Source organism: Falco punctatus (assembly GCF_963210335.1).
Source record: "Falco punctatus genome assembly, contig: scaffold_211, whole genome shotgun sequence".
In the NCBI taxonomy this organism is placed as follows: domain Eukaryota; kingdom Metazoa; phylum Chordata; class Aves; order Falconiformes; family Falconidae; genus Falco; species Falco punctatus.
The window spans coordinates 1241-17080 of record NW_027660102.1 but is presented as its reverse complement, the minus strand read 5'-3'; the positions used below and the strand labels follow the sequence as shown (position 1 = coordinate 17080).

At 55.1% G+C, this 15840-nt stretch overlaps 3 long non-coding RNA genes across 8 annotated transcripts; all 3 read left to right on the top strand.

Annotated features, from left to right (window-relative positions):
• The first annotated feature begins 1101 nt into the window (after window positions 1–1101).
• On the top strand, window positions 1102–5740 carry LOC308057496. Of its 3 annotated transcripts, XR_013925291.1 has the most exons (7): window positions 1103–1252; window positions 1801–1949; window positions 2500–2570; window positions 3258–3353; window positions 3521–3670; window positions 4202–4395; window positions 5624–5740. It is a non-coding gene; the product is annotated as an uncharacterized lncRNA (long non-coding RNA). The 3 variants fall into 3 exon arrangements; XR_013925292.1 differs by lacking the exon at window positions 5624–5740 and having other exon boundaries at window positions 1102–1252; window positions 2500–2563; window positions 4202–4336; XR_013925293.1 differs by lacking the exon at window positions 5624–5740 and having other exon boundaries at window positions 1102–1252; window positions 4202–4336.
• A 2053-nt stretch (window positions 5741–7793) lies between these two features.
• On the top strand, window positions 7794–8897 carry LOC308057497. 2 transcript variants are annotated; one of them, XR_013925294.1, is made up of 3 exons: window positions 7794–7889; window positions 8057–8206; window positions 8738–8897. It is a non-coding gene; the product is annotated as an uncharacterized lncRNA (long non-coding RNA). The 2 variants fall into 2 exon arrangements; XR_013925295.1 differs by lacking the exon at window positions 8738–8897 and adding an exon at window positions 8305–8471.
• A 29-nt stretch (window positions 8898–8926) lies between these two features.
• Window positions 8927–14809, top strand: LOC308057494. 3 transcript variants are annotated; one of them, XR_013925286.1, is made up of 8 exons: window positions 9434–9448; window positions 10160–10324; window positions 10873–11021; window positions 11572–11642; window positions 12330–12425; window positions 12593–12742; window positions 13274–13467; window positions 14696–14809. It is a non-coding gene; the product is annotated as an uncharacterized lncRNA (long non-coding RNA). The 3 variants fall into 3 exon arrangements; XR_013925287.1 differs by lacking the exon at window positions 14696–14809 and having other exon boundaries at window positions 8927–9448; window positions 11572–11635; window positions 13274–13408; XR_013925288.1 differs by lacking the exon at window positions 14696–14809 and having other exon boundaries at window positions 8928–9448; window positions 13274–13408.
• The last annotated feature ends 1031 nt before the right edge of the window (window positions 14810–15840 follow it).

Below are 15840 nucleotides of genomic sequence, written 5' to 3'. Positions count from 1 at the left end.
GCCGGCTTGAAGCCAAAGGGGGCGTGGTCTCCGGCGACGTCGCATGCGTATGACGCAATTCCGCTTTCGCGCATGCGCAGAAGAGGTACTGGCAAAACTAAGGGCAGCGCATGCGCAGTGCCGGACTGAAGCCAAAGGGGGCGTGGTCTCCGGCGACGTCGCATGCGTATGACGCAATTCCGCTTTTGCGCGTGCGCGGAAACGGCTTGCCCCCTAGGGGCGGGGCTTCGGCCTCGCACGTACGGGTTACGCAGACGGCCCCGGAAGTGGGGTTCATTTCAAGCCCGCGCGGCGCGCCGCCGCGCCCGTGGCGGTGCGGAGCCTTCGCCGGCAGCCTGGAAGACTTTCGGGCCGGGACGTGCGGCGGCGCGCTGGGTGAGCGCTCGGCCTGAGGGCGGGCGGGCGGGCGGGCGGGGGCCGGCGGGCAGCGGCCGAAGCGGGGGGGGCGGGGCGGGGGATGCGGCGGGCCGGCGCTCGGCCGCGGCGGGGAGCGCCTGGTGCCGGCGGCGGGCGGGCTGAGGCGGGCGGCCCGGCCCGGGACCGGCGGGGCTGCCGGCCGTTCTCGTCTCCCCGGCAGCGACGGTGGTCAGCGGGCTCCTCACGGTGCTGCCTATTTTGGGCTGGGTTTTTTTTTTTTTTTTTTTTTTTTTTGTCTGTCGGGGCTGCGCCGCTACCTCAGCGAGGAGGCGAGGAGCGGCGGCGGGGCGGCCCCGGTGCTCGCCGCTTGTGGCGGCCTGGCGGGGCCCGGGAGAGGGAGGGGTCGGCCCGCGGCGACCTGCCGCCCCCCCCCCCCCCCCCGCCGCCTCTGGGCTGCCCGGGCAGCCGCCGCAGCTCTGCGCGGGGCTTTGTCTTTCCCCCAGCCGCCGGCCTGAGCCGCGGCAGCGGGCTGGGACTGGAAGCGCCCTGCAAGTCTGACGGGGGTATCGCTGCCGTGCATGTGGTCTGCCTGTCTACCGATCGTTCCTGCCTCTTGTTCTGCTGGGGTAATTCCTTTGGGTAACGCGTCGGGCTCCGAATGGAGTGCATCCTGACTTCCTCCTGACCCCTGCGAGACGTTACCGGTGTTTGCCTTCCTCGTGTTTCACAGGGCCTCGGCTGTCGCGTGCGGAGAAGCTGTCAGCCTTGTCAGAAGAGAGCGTGTAGCCAGCAAGCGCGTCGTGGTGCTTCGGGACCAAGCTGATACCGCAGGCGTCCGTCTTTTGTTTGCGAAAAGGGATCGCGAGGAAACGTGCCGGTCTCGGAGGGGGAAGAGGTAGGAGGCAGCTTTCAACCGCTTTTAGGCTTAACTCCTGTGTTCCTGAGAACGGTTCTGGGCTTTGAGGGGTTTGCTTTTGGCTTTTTGCCTTAAGCTCGTCCTCCGTCACCGCTGTCGGCGTGCGCCGAGCCGCTGCTTAGGGAGCGGTGGCGGTACAGGCTGTGTGCGTGCCGACCGTCCTCGAGGCTGTAGCTGTATCCTACCCTAAAAAAAGCTCTCCGTAATACCCTGCTTCCGTTAGGACGCAATTTTCTCGAGTTCCCCCCCCCACCCCGGGGTGATTTTCCCACACGCCTGCAGGCAGCAGGACTAACGTCATCTCCTTTTGCCCGCCTGGGCTCGGACTAAAATCCCTTCCCTGGCTGTTCTTTAGCTTGTACAGCCTTTGAGCCTTCCCTCGGGCCTGGCTGATGGTCCTTTGCCATTTCACCCCGTTCACAGCCAGCGTGAGTTTCGGTACCGACTATGTCAACGAATTTCAGCTGCACGACAAACCTGCTTTTTTGTCAATTAAATTAATCTCAGCCTTTTAATTGCTTTCGAAGGGAACTACGGGAGATCCTGTCGGCGTGGTGGCCTAGCGTAAGCGATGATGGAGAGGCGCATCGGATGTGACCTCCGTGTCAGCTCGGTGTGCCTCAGACAGACTGCATTTGGCACTCCGTGGCGTGCTGCGCAGCTCCAGAAATTCACGGTAGGGGAAAAAAAAGGGGCGAAAATGACAGTCACGTAGAAACACGAGTTGGGAAGAAATGCTGTACGTGAGGTCTTTCCGTTGAGCGAGGCAGCTGGTCTTGCTTGTGGATCTTTGGGGTACGAGCCTGACGCCGAGCAGCTCGTTTTTCATTTGACGTGCCTGGAGTTGTTTTCAAAGGGATGGAAGAGAAGCTTATGAAATAGGATAGGTTACCGAGTCTTCCTAAAACGCTCACGACAGTTACGTAGAAAGCCGAAGCGAAGGACGAGGGAATAAAGTTCTGTGCTTCCTAAGTAAATACGGTACGCTTAAAAGTGATCTCCGTGCAGGGTCCTAGTTGTTTCTGTTTTTAAAATCAGAAAGAAGTTTAAGAAGTCTCAGCGGTTAGTCGTGTGGGAAATAAATGGCTCTTCCGCAAAAAATTCCACGTCAGCGAGGCTCTTTGAACGATTCTTCTCGCAATCGATTCCGACTACAGCCAGTTCATGGTTTAATGTCGAGGTGTGTGCTCGCTCTCCTCTAAAGCAGTATTTCGTTTGCATTTCAGTCCTGTGGGTCATGACAAATTTGGGAAGAACCCGAAGGAAACTTTTCATCCTGGGACACAGAAGGTAGGAGGTGAGTTGTTTTGGGGGTTTTTTTTTTTTGTTTGTTTTGTTTCTGTTTGGTTTTTTTTTTTTGGTTGGTCGGTTGTGGCTTTTTATTCTTCTCTGGAAAAATAAGTCGTTACGTAGAAATGCTAGCGGTTTGTTTCTTTCTGTAGCAGGATAATAAGGAGGAGTAGAGTTACAGGTAGAGAATCGGCTGTCTTTATCAGTTGAAGTGGCTACTTTGAAATTAAAACAAATACAGGAGCACATTAACGGGGGGTTTTGCGCTGTGTCTTCGGTACCGGTGTGCTAAAGATGTTGTTTTGTTTACCGGATTCATTGGCTGTCGAAGAGCGAGAGGTAAATGTAAACTTTTCACTCCTAGCACTCACTCGGTGACGTGTACCGACTGAGGTATCAATTGCTTATTGCAGTGAAAAACTGCGGCGTTTCTGTGCAGCGTCTGAGATCGAAAATCATTTCAGGCACTGGCATAACCTATCGTACTAATAGATGACCAGCTTTAGTAACGTCATCAAAAAATCGTAATCTGTGATGGAAAGCAGAGTCTGAGGCGTCTGCTACTTGAGCATGTAACGGAGCTGGTACGAAGCGTATGTTGCCGTGCGTAGGTCGTGTACAAAAGATGTATCTAACAGTCCTTAGAGGAAACCTTATTTGAGGTCTTTTGTTTGATTGTCTGTTTGTCCTGTAGTTTTTGGTTTTCTTTCTCCGGGACCTGTGAATTTTGAATGTGGAGTCCTGCATGCTAAGGATGGGCAGCTTACAGACGAGGAAACGTTCGGCGCCGGTGAGTTTTTCACCTTTGTCTCGGCTGAGGGTTGCCTAAGGTGTTGAGCTTCACTGCGAGTACAAACATGCACGGTCCTGACCCTCTTAGGCTTGGTCTTGGGAGCCTTGAAGGCTTGTATACCAATCGAATCGTTACACTGAATAAACTGTTCCTTTTTTTTCTAGCGGGCGTTCCCAGAATGAAGCGGTGTGGAGCTGAAGGGGACTACGATTTCAAGGTTGACGGAGCCATTTGGACCGAGTCTTGAAGATCTCTTCGGTGTTTGTTCAAGGAAACTGAGTCTCGAGACAGTCCTCTGGCTCGCTGGCGAAACGGTAGGAAACTGCTTTGTTGATCCTGACGGTGCAGTCTGTTGGAAAGTAAAGATTCCTTGAGAGATCAGAACCACGTCCGTTGTTTCTCTGATTTAAAGGTGAACAGGCCTGTGTCGTTCAAGGAAAGACTCAGCGTTGGTTTTGTTTCTCTGAAACACAAAGTGCCCCATCTAAAGTGATTACAGAGTCTGAGTTGATTTTTCAAAAGCAGAGACTTGTGCCGTTTGCAAACCGCCTGTCGCACTGCTCAAAGACAAAAGACGTTCACCCGAGAAAGTTTTTGGAAACGAATGCCAAATAGACGTGGGGAAAGAGCTGGAGAGGTTTCTGTCTTGTCTGTCGAATTACCTTCTCTTTAGTGCCCTTACATTTGACAAGAAAAGGTTTCATTGCCTCTTTTATCGTGAAGACAATGTTGCTGGTGTTTTTATAAGGAAAAAAAAAAAAAAAAAGTGTATGCCTGGTCTCTCGAGTGATTCTTTTGTTTTTTCTTTTTTTTTTTTTTTTTTTTTTTTTTCTCTTTTTCTCTAGACTGGTGGAATTGAATATGTTCACTGGAAGAAGTTGATCCAGCGAGATGTGAAGCCGGGCGACTTGCTAAGGGGCCGTGGGCAGAGTTCCCTTCTCGCTTCCATTCGTCTAATAAAGGGTGCAGTCTGTTAGGTAGACTGGCTGCAGTACCCAAATTTTTTCGCCAGGCGGCAGCAGCGTGGCCGCCCTGCAGAGTAAGGGCAGCGCATGCGCAGACGGGGCTTGAAGCCAAAGGGGGCGTGGTCTGGGGGAGTAGTCGCGTGGTGATGACGCAATTCCGCTTCTGCGCATGCGCAGAAGAGGTACTGGCAAAACTAAGGGCAGCGCATGCGCAGTGCCGGCTTGAAGCCAAAGGGGGCGTGGTCTCCGGCGGCGTCGCATGCGTATGACGCAATTCCGCTTTCGCGCATGCGCAGAAGAGGTACTGGCAAAACTAAGGGCAGCGCATGCGCAGTGCCGGACTGAAGCCAAAGGGGGCGTGGTCTCCGGCGACGTCGCATGCGTATGACGCAATTCCGCTTTTGCGCGTGCGCGGAAACGGCTTGCCCCCTAGGGGCGGGGCTTCGGCCTCGCACGTACGGGTTACGCAGACGGCCCCGGAAGTGGGGTTCATTTCAAGCCCGCGCGGCGCGCCGCCGCGCCCGTGGCGGTGCGGAGCCTTCGCCGGCAGCCTGGAAGACTTTCGGGCCGGGACGTGCGGCGGCGCGCTGGGTGAGCGCTCGGCCTGAGGGCGGGCGGGCGGGCGGGCGGGGGCCGGCGGGCAGCGGCCGAAGCGGGGGGGGCGGGGCGGGGGATGCGGCGGGCCGGCGCTCGGCCGCGGCGGGGAGCGCCTGGTGCCGGCGGCGGGCGGGCTGAGGCGGGCGGCCCGGCCCGGGACCGGCGGGGCTGCCGGCCGTTCTCGTCTCCCCGGCAGCGACGGTGGTCAGCGGGCTCCTCACGGTGCTGCCTATTTTGGGCTGGGTTTTTTTTTTTTTTTTTTTTTTTTTGTCTGTCGGGGCTGCGCCGCTACCTCAGCGAGGAGGCGAGGAGCGGCGGCGGGGCGGCCCCGGTGCTCGCCGCTTGTGGCGGCCTGGCGGGGCCCGGGAGAGGGAGGGGTCGGCCCGCGGCGACCTGCCGCCCCCCCCCCCCCCCCCGCCGCCTCTGGGCTGCCCGGGCAGCCGCCGCAGCTCTGCGCGGGGCTTTGTCTTTCCCCCAGCCGCCGGCCTGAGCCGCGGCAGCGGGCTGGGACTGGAAGCGCCCTGCAAGTCTGACGGGGGTATCGCTGCCGTGCATGTGGTCTGCCTGTCTACCGATCGTTCCTGCCTCTTGTTCTGCTGGGGTAATTCCTTTGGGTAACGCGTCGGGCTCCGAATGGAGTGCATCCTGACTTCCTCCTGACCCCTGCGAGACGTTACCGGTGTTTGCCTTCCTCGTGTTTCACAGGGCCTCGGCTGTCGCGTGCGGAGAAGCTGTCAGCCTTGTCAGAAGAGAGCGTGTAGCCAGCAAGCGCGTCGTGGTGCTTCGGGACCAAGCTGATACCGCAGGCGTCCGTCTTTTGTTTGCGAAAAGGGATCGCGAGGAAACGTGCCGGTCTCGGAGGGGGAAGAGGTAGGAGGCAGCTTTCAACCGCTTTTAGGCTTAACTCCTGTGTTCCTGAGAACGGTTCTGGGCTTTGAGGGGTTTGCTTTTGGCTTTTTGCCTTAAGCTCGTCCTCCGTCACCGCTGTCGGCGTGCGCCGAGCCGCTGCTTAGGGAGCGGTGGCGGTACAGGCTGTGTGCGTGCCGACCGTCCTCGAGGCTGTAGCTGTATCCTACCCTAAAAAAAGCTCTCCGTAATACCCTGCTTCCGTTAGGACGCAATTTTCTCGAGTTCCCCCCCCCACCCCGGGGTGATTTTCCCACACGCCTGCAGGCAGCAGGACTAACGTCATCTCCTTTTGCCCGCCTGGGCTCGGACTAAAATCCCTTCCCTGGCTGTTCTTTAGCTTGTACAGCCTTTGAGCCTTCCCTCGGGCCTGGCTGATGGTCCTTTGCCATTTCACCCCGTTCACAGCCAGCGTGAGTTTCGGTACCGACTATGTCAACGAATTTCAGCTGCACGACAAACCTGCTTTTTTGTCAATTAAATTAATCTCAGCCTTTTAATTGCTTTCGAAGGGAACTACGGGAGATCCTGTCGGCGTGGTGGCCTAGCGTAAGCGATGATGGAGAGGCGCATCGGATGTGACCTCCGTGTCAGCTCGGTGTGCCTCAGACAGACTGCATTTGGCACTCCGTGGCGTGCTGCGCAGCTCCAGAAATTCACGGTAGGGGAAAAAAAAGGGGCGAAAATGACAGTCACGTAGAAACACGAGTTGGGAAGAAATGCTGTACGTGAGGTCTTTCCGTTGAGCGAGGCAGCTGGTCTTGCTTGTGGATCTTTGGGGTACGAGCCTGACGCCGAGCAGCTCGTTTTTCATTTGACGTGCCTGGAGTTGTTTTCAAAGGGATGGAAGAGAAGCTTATGAAATAGGATAGGTTACCGAGTCTTCCTAAAACGCTCACGACAGTTACGTAGAAAGCCGAAGCGAAGGACGAGGGAATAAAGTTCTGTGCTTCCTAAGTAAATACGGTACGCTTAAAAGTGATCTCCGTGCAGGGTCCTAGTTGTTTCTGTTTTTAAAATCAGAAAGAAGTTTAAGAAGTCTCAGCGGTTAGTCGTGTGGGAAATAAATGGCTCTTCCGCAAAAAATTCCACGTCAGCGAGGCTCTTTGAACGATTCTTCTCGCAATCGATTCCGACTACAGCCAGTTCATGGTTTAATGTCGAGGTGTGTGCTCGCTCTCCTCTAAAGCAGTATTTCGTTTGCATTTCAGTCCTGTGGGTCATGACAAATTTGGGAAGAACCCGAAGGAAACTTTTCATCCTGGGACACAGAAGGTAGGAGGTGAGTTGTTTTGGGGGTTTTTTTTTTTTGTTTGTTTTGTTTCTGTTTGGTTTTTTTTTTTTGGTTGGTCGGTTGTGGCTTTTTATTCTTCTCTGGAAAAATAAGTCGTTACGTAGAAATGCTAGCGGTTTGTTTCTTTCTGTAGCAGGATAATAAGGAGGAGTAGAGTTACAGGTAGAGAATCGGCTGTCTTTATCAGTTGAAGTGGCTACTTTGAAATTAAAACAAATACAGGAGCACATTAACGGGGGGTTTTGCGCTGTGTCTTCGGTACCGGTGTGCTAAAGATGTTGTTTTGTTTACCGGATTCATTGGCTGTCGAAGAGCGAGAGGTAAATGTAAACTTTTCACTCCTAGCACTCACTCGGTGACGTGTACCGACTGAGGTATCAATTGCTTATTGCAGTGAAAAACTGCGGCGTTTCTGTGCAGCGTCTGAGATCGAAAATCATTTCAGGCACTGGCATAACCTATCGTACTAATAGATGACCAGCTTTAGTAACGTCATCAAAAAATCGTAATCTGTGATGGAAAGCAGAGTCTGAGGCGTCTGCTACTTGAGCATGTAACGGAGCTGGTACGAAGCGTATGTTGCCGTGCGTAGGTCGTGTACAAAAGATGTATCTAACAGTCCTTAGAGGAAACCTTATTTGAGGTCTTTTGTTTGATTGTCTGTTTGTCCTGTAGTTTTTGGTTTTCTTTCTCCGGGACCTGTGAATTTTGAATGTGGAGTCCTGCATGCTAAGGATGGGCAGCTTACAGACGAGGAAACGTTCGGCGCCGGTGAGTTTTTCACCGTTGTCTCGGCTGAGGGTTGCCTAAGGTGTTGAGCTTCACTGCGAGTACAAACATGCACGGTCCTGACCCTCTTAGGCTTGGTCTTGGGAGCCTTGAAGGCTTGTATACCAATCGAATCGTTACACTGAATAAACTGTTTCTTTTTTTTCTAGCGGGCGTTCCCAGAATGAAGCGGTGTGGAGCTGAAGGGGACTACGATTTCAAGGTTGACGGAGCCATTTGGACCGAGTCTTGAAGATCTCTTCGGTGTTTGTTCAAGGAAACTTAGTCTCGAGACAGTCCTCTGGCTCGCTGGCGAAACGGTAGGAAACTGCTTTGTTGATCCTGACGGTGCAGTCTGTTGGAAAGTACAGATTCCTTGAGGGATCAGAACCACGTCCGTTGTTTCTCTGATTTAAAGGTGAACAGGCCTGTGTCGTTCAAGGGAAGACTCAGCGTTGGTTTTGTTTCTCTGAAACACAAAGTGCCCCATCTAAAGTGATTACAGAGTCTGAGTTGATTTTTCAAAAGCAGAGACTTGTGCCGTTTGCAAACCGCCTGTCGCACTGCTCAAAGACAAAAGACGTTCACCCGAGAAAGTTTTTGGAAACGAATGCCAAATAGACGTGGGGAAAGAGCTGGAGAGGTTTCTGTCTTGTCTGTCGAATTACCTTCTCTTTAGTGCCCTTACATTTGACAAGAAAAGGTTTCATTGCCTCTTTTATCGTGAAGACAATGTTGCTGGTGTTTTTATAAGGAAAAAAAAAAAAAAAAAGTGTATGCCTGGTCTCTCGAGTGATTCTTTTGTTTTTTCTTTTTTTTTTTTTTTTTTTTTTTTTTCTCTTTTTCTCTAGACTGGTGGAATTGAATATGTTCACTGGAAGAAGTTGATCCAGCGAGATGTGAAGCCGGGCGACTTGCTAAGGGGCCGTGGGCAGAGTTCCCTTCTCGCTTCCATTCGTCTAATAAAGGGTGCAGTCTGTTAGGTAGACTGGCTGCAGTACCGAAATTTTTTCGCCAGGCGGCAGCAGCGTGGCCGCCCTGCAGAGTAAGGGCAGCGCATGCGCAGACGGGGCTTGAAGCCAAAGGGGGCGTGGTCTGGGGGAGTAGTCGCGTGGTGATGACGCAATTCCGCTTCTGCGCATGCGCAGAAGAGGTACTGGCAAAACTAAGGGCAGCGCATGCGCAGTGCCGGCTTGAAGCCAAAGGGGGCGTGGTCTCCGGCGACGTCGCATGCGTATGACGCAATTCCGCTTTCGCGCATGCGCAGAAGAGGTACTGGCAAAACTAAGGGCAGCGCATGCGCAGTGCCGGACTGAAGCCAAAGGGGGCGTGGTCTCCGGCGACGTCGCATGCGTATGACGCAATTCCGCTTTTGCGCGTGCGCGGAAACGGCTTGCCCCCTAGGGGCGGGGCTTCGGCCTCGCACGTACGGGTTACGCAGACGGCCCCGGAAGTGGGGTTCATTTCAAGCCCGCGCGGCGCGCCGCCGCGCCCGTGGCGGTGCGGAGCCTTCGCCGGCAGCCTGGAAGACTTTCGGGCCGGGACGTGCGGCGGCGCGCTGGGTGAGCGCTCGGCCTGAGGGCGGGCGGGCGGGCGGGCGGGGGCCGGCGGGCAGCGGCCGAAGCGGGGGGGGCGGGGCGGGGGATGCGGCGGGCCGGCGCTCGGCCGCGGCGGGGAGCGCCTGGTGCCGGCGGCGGGCGGGCTGAGGCGGGCGGCCCGGCCCGGGACCGGCGGGGCTGCCGGCCGTTCTCGTCTCCCCGGCAGCGACGGTGGTCAGCGGGCTCCTCACGGTGCTGCCTATTTTGGGCTGGGTTTTTTTTTTTTTTTTTTTTTTTTTGTCTGTCGGGGCTGCGCCGCTACCTCAGCGAGGAGGCGAGGAGCGGCGGCGGGGCGGCCCCGGTGCTCGCCGCTTGTGGCGGCCTGGCGGGGCCCGGGAGAGGGAGGGGTCGGCCCGCGGCGACCTGCCGCCCCCCCCCCCCCCCCCGCCGCCTCTGGGCTGCCCGGGCAGCCGCCGCAGCTCTGCGCGGGGCTTTGTCTTTCCCCCAGCCGCCGGCCTGAGCCGCGGCAGCGGGCTGGGACTGGAAGCGCCCTGCAAGTCTGACGGGGGTATCGCTGCCGTGCATGTGGTCTGCCTGTCTACCGATCGTTCCTGCCTCTTGTTCTGCTGGGGTAATTCCTTTGGGTAACGCGTCGGGCTCCGAATGGAGTGCATCCTGACTTCCTCCTGACCCCTGCGAGACGTTACCGGTGTTTGCCTTCCTCGTGTTTCACAGGGCCTCGGCTGTCGCGTGCGGAGAAGCTGTCAGCCTTGTCAGAAGAGAGCGTGTAGCCAGCAAGCGCGTCGTGGTGCTTCGGGACCAAGCTGATACCGCAGGCGTCCGTCTTTTGTTTGCGAAAAGGGATCGCGAGGAAACGTGCCGGTCTCGGAGGGGGAAGAGGTAGGAGGCAGCTTTCAACCGCTTTTAGGCTTAACTCCTGTGTTCCTGAGAACGGTTCTGGGCTTTGAGGGGTTTGCTTTTGGCTTTTTGCCTTAAGCTCGTCCTCCGTCACCGCTGTCGGCGTGCGCCGAGCCGCTGCTTAGGGAGCGGTGGCGGTACAGGCTGTGTGCGTGCCGACCGTCCTCGAGGCTGTAGCTGTATCCTACCCTAAAAAAAGCTCTCCGTAATACCCTGCTTCCGTTAGGACGCAATTTTCTCGAGTTCCCCCCCCCACCCCGGGGTGATTTTCCCACACGCCTGCAGGCAGCAGGACTAACGTCATCTCCTTTTGCCCGCCTGGGCTCGGACTAAAATCCCTTCCCTGGCTGTTCTTTAGCTTGTACAGCCTTTGAGCCTTCCCTCGGGCCTGGCTGATGGTCCTTTGCCATTTCACCCCGTTCACAGCCAGCGTGAGTTTCGGTACCGACTATGTCAACGAATTTCAGCTGCACGACAAACCTGCTTTTTTGTCAATTAAATTAATCTCAGCCTTTTAATTGCTTTCGAAGGGAACTACGGGAGATCCTGTCGGCGTGGTGGCCTAGCGTAAGCGATGATGGAGAGGCGCATCGGATGTGACCTCCGTGTCAGCTCGGTGTGCCTCAGACAGACTGCATTTGGCACTCCGTGGCGTGCTGCGCAGCTCCAGAAATTCACGGTAGGGGAAAAAAAAGGGGCGAAAATGACAGTCACGTAGAAACACGAGTTGGGAAGAAATGCTGTACGTGAGGTCTTTCCGTTGAGCGAGGCAGCTGGTCTTGCTTGTGGATCTTTGGGGTACGAGCCTGACGCCGAGCAGCTCGTTTTTCATTTGACGTGCCTGGAGTTGTTTTCAAAGGGATGGAAGAGAAGCTTATGAAATAGGATAGGTTACCGAGTCTTCCTAAAACGCTCACGACAGTTACGTAGAAAGCCGAAGCGAAGGACGAGGGAATAAAGTTCTGTGCTTCCTAAGTAAATACGGTACGCTTAAAAGTGATCTCCGTGCAGGGTCCTAGTTGTTTCTGTTTTTAAAATCAGAAAGAAGTTTAAGAAGTCTCAGCGGTTAGTCGTGTGGGAAATAAATGGCTCTTCCGCAAAAAATTCCACGTCAGCGAGGCTCTTTGAACGATTCTTCTCGCAATCGATTCCGACTACAGCCAGTTCATGGTTTAATGTCGAGGTGTGTGCTCGCTCTCCTCTAAAGCAGTATTTCGTTTGCATTTCAGTCCTGTGGGTCATGACAAATTTGGGAAGAACCCGAAGGAAACTTTTCATCCTGGGACACAGAAGGTAGGAGGTGAGTTGTTTTGGGGGTTTTTTTTTTTTGTTTGTTTTGTTTCTGTTTGGTTTTTTTTTTTTGGTTGGTCGGTTGTGGCTTTTTATTCTTCTCTGGAAAAATAAGTCGTTACGTAGAAATGCTAGCGGTTTGTTTCTTTCTGTAGCAGGATAATAAGGAGGAGTAGAGTTACAGGTAGAGAATCGGCTGTCTTTATCAGTTGAAGTGGCTACTTTGAAATTAAAACAAATACAGGAGCACATTAACGGGGGGTTTTGCGCTGTGTCTTCGGTACCGGTGTGCTAAAGATGTTGTTTTGTTTACCGGATTCATTGGCTGTCGAAGAGCGAGAGGTAAATGTAAACTTTTCACTCCTAGCACTCACTCGGTGACGTGTACCGACTGAGGTATCAATTGCTTATTGCAGTGAAAAACTGCGGCGTTTCTGTGCAGCGTCTGAGATCGAAAATCATTTCAGGCACTGGCATAACCTATCGTACTAATAGATGACCAGCTTTAGTAACGTCATCAAAAAATCGTAATCTGTGATGGAAAGCAGAGTCTGAGGCGTCTGCTACTTGAGCATGTAACGGAGCTGGTACGAAGCGTATGTTGCCGTGCGTAGGTCGTGTACAAAAGATGTATCTAACAGTCCTTAGAGGAAACCTTATTTGAGGTCTTTTGTTTGATTGTCTGTTTGTCCTGTAGTTTTTGGTTTTCTTTCTCCGGGACCTGTGAATTTTGAATGTGGAGTCCTGCATGCTAAGGATGGGCAGCTTACAGACGAGGAAACGTTCGGCGCCGGTGAGTTTTTCACCTTTGTCTCGGCTGAGGGTTGCCTAAGGTGTTGAGCTTCACTGCGAGTACAAACATGCACGGTCCTGACCCTCTTAGGCTTGGTCTTGGGAGCCTTGAAGGCTTGTATACCAATCGAATCGTTACACTGAATAAACTGTTCCTTTTTTTTCTAGCGGGCGTTCCCAGAATGAAGCGGTGTGGAGCTGAAGGGGACTACGATTTCAAGGTTGACGGAGCCATTTGGACCGAGTCTTGAAGATCTCTTCGGTGTTTGTTCAAGGAAACTGAGTCTCGAGACAGTCCTCTGGCTCGCTGGCGAAACGGTAGGAAACTGCTTTGTTGATCCTGACGGTGCAGTCTGTTGGAAAGTAAAGATTCCTTGAGAGATCAGAACCACGTCCGTTGTTTCTCTGATTTAAAGGTGAACAGGCCTGTGTCGTTCAAGGAAAGACTCAGCGTTGGTTTTGTTTCTCTGAAACACAAAGTGCCCCATCTAAAGTGATTACAGAGTCTGAGTTGATTTTTCAAAAGCAGAGACTTGTGCCGTTTGCAAACCGCCTGTCGCACTGCTCAAAGACAAAAGACGTTCACCCGAGAAAGTTTTTGGAAACGAATGCCAAATAGACGTGGGGAAAGAGCTGGAGAGGTTTCTGTCTTGTCTGTCGAATTACCTTCTCTTTAGTGCCCTTACATTTGACAAGAAAAGGTTTCATTGCCTCTTTTATCGTGAAGACAATGTTGCTGGTGTTTTTATAAGGAAAAAAAAAAAAAAAAAGTGTATGCCTGGTCTCTCGAGTGATTCTTTTGTTTTTTCTTTTTTTTTTTTTTTTTTTTTTTTTTCTCTTTTTCTCTAGACTGGTGGAATTGAATATGTTCACTGGAAGAAGTTGATCCAGCGAGATGTGAAGCCGGGCGACTTGCTAAGGGGCCGTGGGCAGAGTTCCCTTCTCGCTTCCATTCGTCTAATAAAGGGTGCAGTCTGTTAGGTAGACTGGCTGCAGTACCCAAATTTTTTCGCCAGGCGGCAGCAGCGTGGCCGCCCTGCAGAGTAAGGGCAGCGCATGCGCAGACGGGGCTTGAAGCCAAAGGGGGCGTGGTCTGGGGGAGTAGTCGCGTGGTGATGACGCAATTCCGCTTCTGCGCATGCGCAGAAGAGGTACTGGCAAAACTAAGGGCAGCGCATGCGCAGTGCCGGCTTGAAGCCAAAGGGGGCGTGGTCTCCGGCGACGTCGCATGCGTATGACGCAATTCCGCTTTCGCGCATGCGCAGAAGAGGTACTGGCAAAACTAAGGGCAGCGCATGCGCAGTGCCGGACTGAAGCCAAAGGGGGCGTGGTCTCCGGCGACGTCGCATGCGTATGACGCAATTCCGCTTTTGCGCGTGCGCGGAAACGGCTTGCCCCCTAGGGGCGGGGCTTCGGCCTCGCACGTACGGGTTACGCAGACGGCCCCGGAAGTGGGGTTCATTTCAAGCCCGCGCGGCGCGCCGCCGCGCCCGTGGCGGTGCGGAGCCTTCGCCGGCAGCCTGGAAGACTTTCGGGCCGGGACGTGCGGCGGCGCGCTGGGTGAGCGCTCGGCCTGAGGGCGGGCGGGCGGGCGGGCGGGGGCCGGCGGGCAGCGGCCGAAGCGGGGGGGGCGGGGCGGGGGATGCGGCGGGCCGGCGCTCGGCCGCGGCGGGGAGCGCCTGGTGCCGGCGGCGGGCGGGCTGAGGCGGGCGGCCCGGCCCGGGACCGGCGGGGCTGCCGGCCGTTCTCGTCTCCCCGGCAGCGACGGTGGTCAGCGGGCTCCTCACGGTGCTGCCTATTTTGGGCTGGGTTTTTTTTTTTTTTTTTTTTTTTTTGTCTGTCGGGGCTGCGCCGCTACCTCAGCGAGGAGGCGAGGAGCGGCGGCGGGGCGGCCCCGGTGCTCGCCGCTTGTGGCGGCCTGGCGGGGCCCGGGAGAGGGAGGGGTCGGCCCGCGGCGACCTGCCGCCCCCCCCCCCCCCCCCGCCGCCTCTGGGCTGCCCGGGCAGCCGCCGCAGCTCTGCGCGGGGCTTTGTCTTTCCCCCAGCCGCCGGCCTGAGCCGCGGCAGCGGGCTGGGACTGGAAGCGCCCTGCAAGTCTGACGGGGGTATCGCTGCCGTGCATGTGGTCTGCCTGTCTACCGATCGTTCCTGCCTCTTGTTCTGCTGGGGTAATTCCTTTGGGTAACGCGTCGGGCTCCGAATGGAGTGCATCCTGACTTCCTCCTGACCCCTGCGAGACGTTACCGGTGTTTGCCTTCCTCGTGTTTCACAGGGCCTCGGCTGTCGCGTGCGGAGAAGCTGTCAGCCTTGTCAGAAGAGAGCGTGTAGCCAGCAAGCGCGTCGTGGTGCTTCGGGACCAAGCTGATACCGCAGGCGTCCGTCTTTTGTTTGCGAAAAGGGATCGCGAGGAAACGTGCCGGTCTCGGAGGGGGAAGAGGTAGGAGGCAGCTTTCAACCGCTTTTAGGCTTAACTCCTGTGTTCCTGAGAACGGTTCTGGGCTTTGAGGGGTTTGCTTTTGGCTTTTTGCCTTAAGCTCGTCCTCCGTCACCGCTGTCGGCGTGCGCCGAGCCGCTGCTTAGGGAGCGGTGGCGGTACAGGCTGTGTGCGTGCCGACCGTCCTCGAGGCTGTAGCTGTATCCTACCCTAAAAAAAGCTCTCCGTAATACCCTGCTTCCGTTAGGACGCAATTTTCTCGAGTTCCCCCCCCCACCCCGGGGTGATTTTCCCACACGCCTGCAGGCAGCAGGACTAACGTCATCTCCTTTTGCCCGCCTGGGCTCGGACTAAAATCCCTTCCCTGGCTGTTCTTTAGCTTGTACAGCCTTTGAGCCTTCCCTCGGGCCTGGCTGATGGTCCTTTGCCATTTCACCCCGTTCACAGCCAGCGTGAGTTTCGGTACCGACTATGTCAACGAATTTCAGCTGCACGACAAACCTGCTTTTTTGTCAATTAAATTAATCTCAGCCTTTTAATTGCTTTCGAAGGGAACTACGGGAGATCCTGTCGGCGTGGTGGCCTAGCGTAAGCGATGATGGAGAGGCGCATCGGATGTGACCTCCGTGTCAGCTCGGTGTGCCTCAGACAGACTGCATTTGGCACTCCGTGGCGTGCTGCGCAGCTCCAGAAATTCACGGTAGGGGAAAAAAAAGGGGCGAAAATGACAGTCACGTAGAAACACGAGTTGGGAAGAAATGCTGTACGTGAGGTCTTTCCGTTGAGCGAGGCAGCTGGTCTTGCTTGTGGATCTTTGGGGTACGAGCCTGACGCCGAGCAGCTCGTTTTTCATTTGACGTGCCTGGAGTTGTTTTCAAAGGGATGGAAGAGAAGCTTATGAAATAGGATAGGTTACCGAGTCTTCCTAAAACGCTCACGACAGTTACGTAGAAAGCCGAAGCGAAGGACGAGGGAATAAAGTT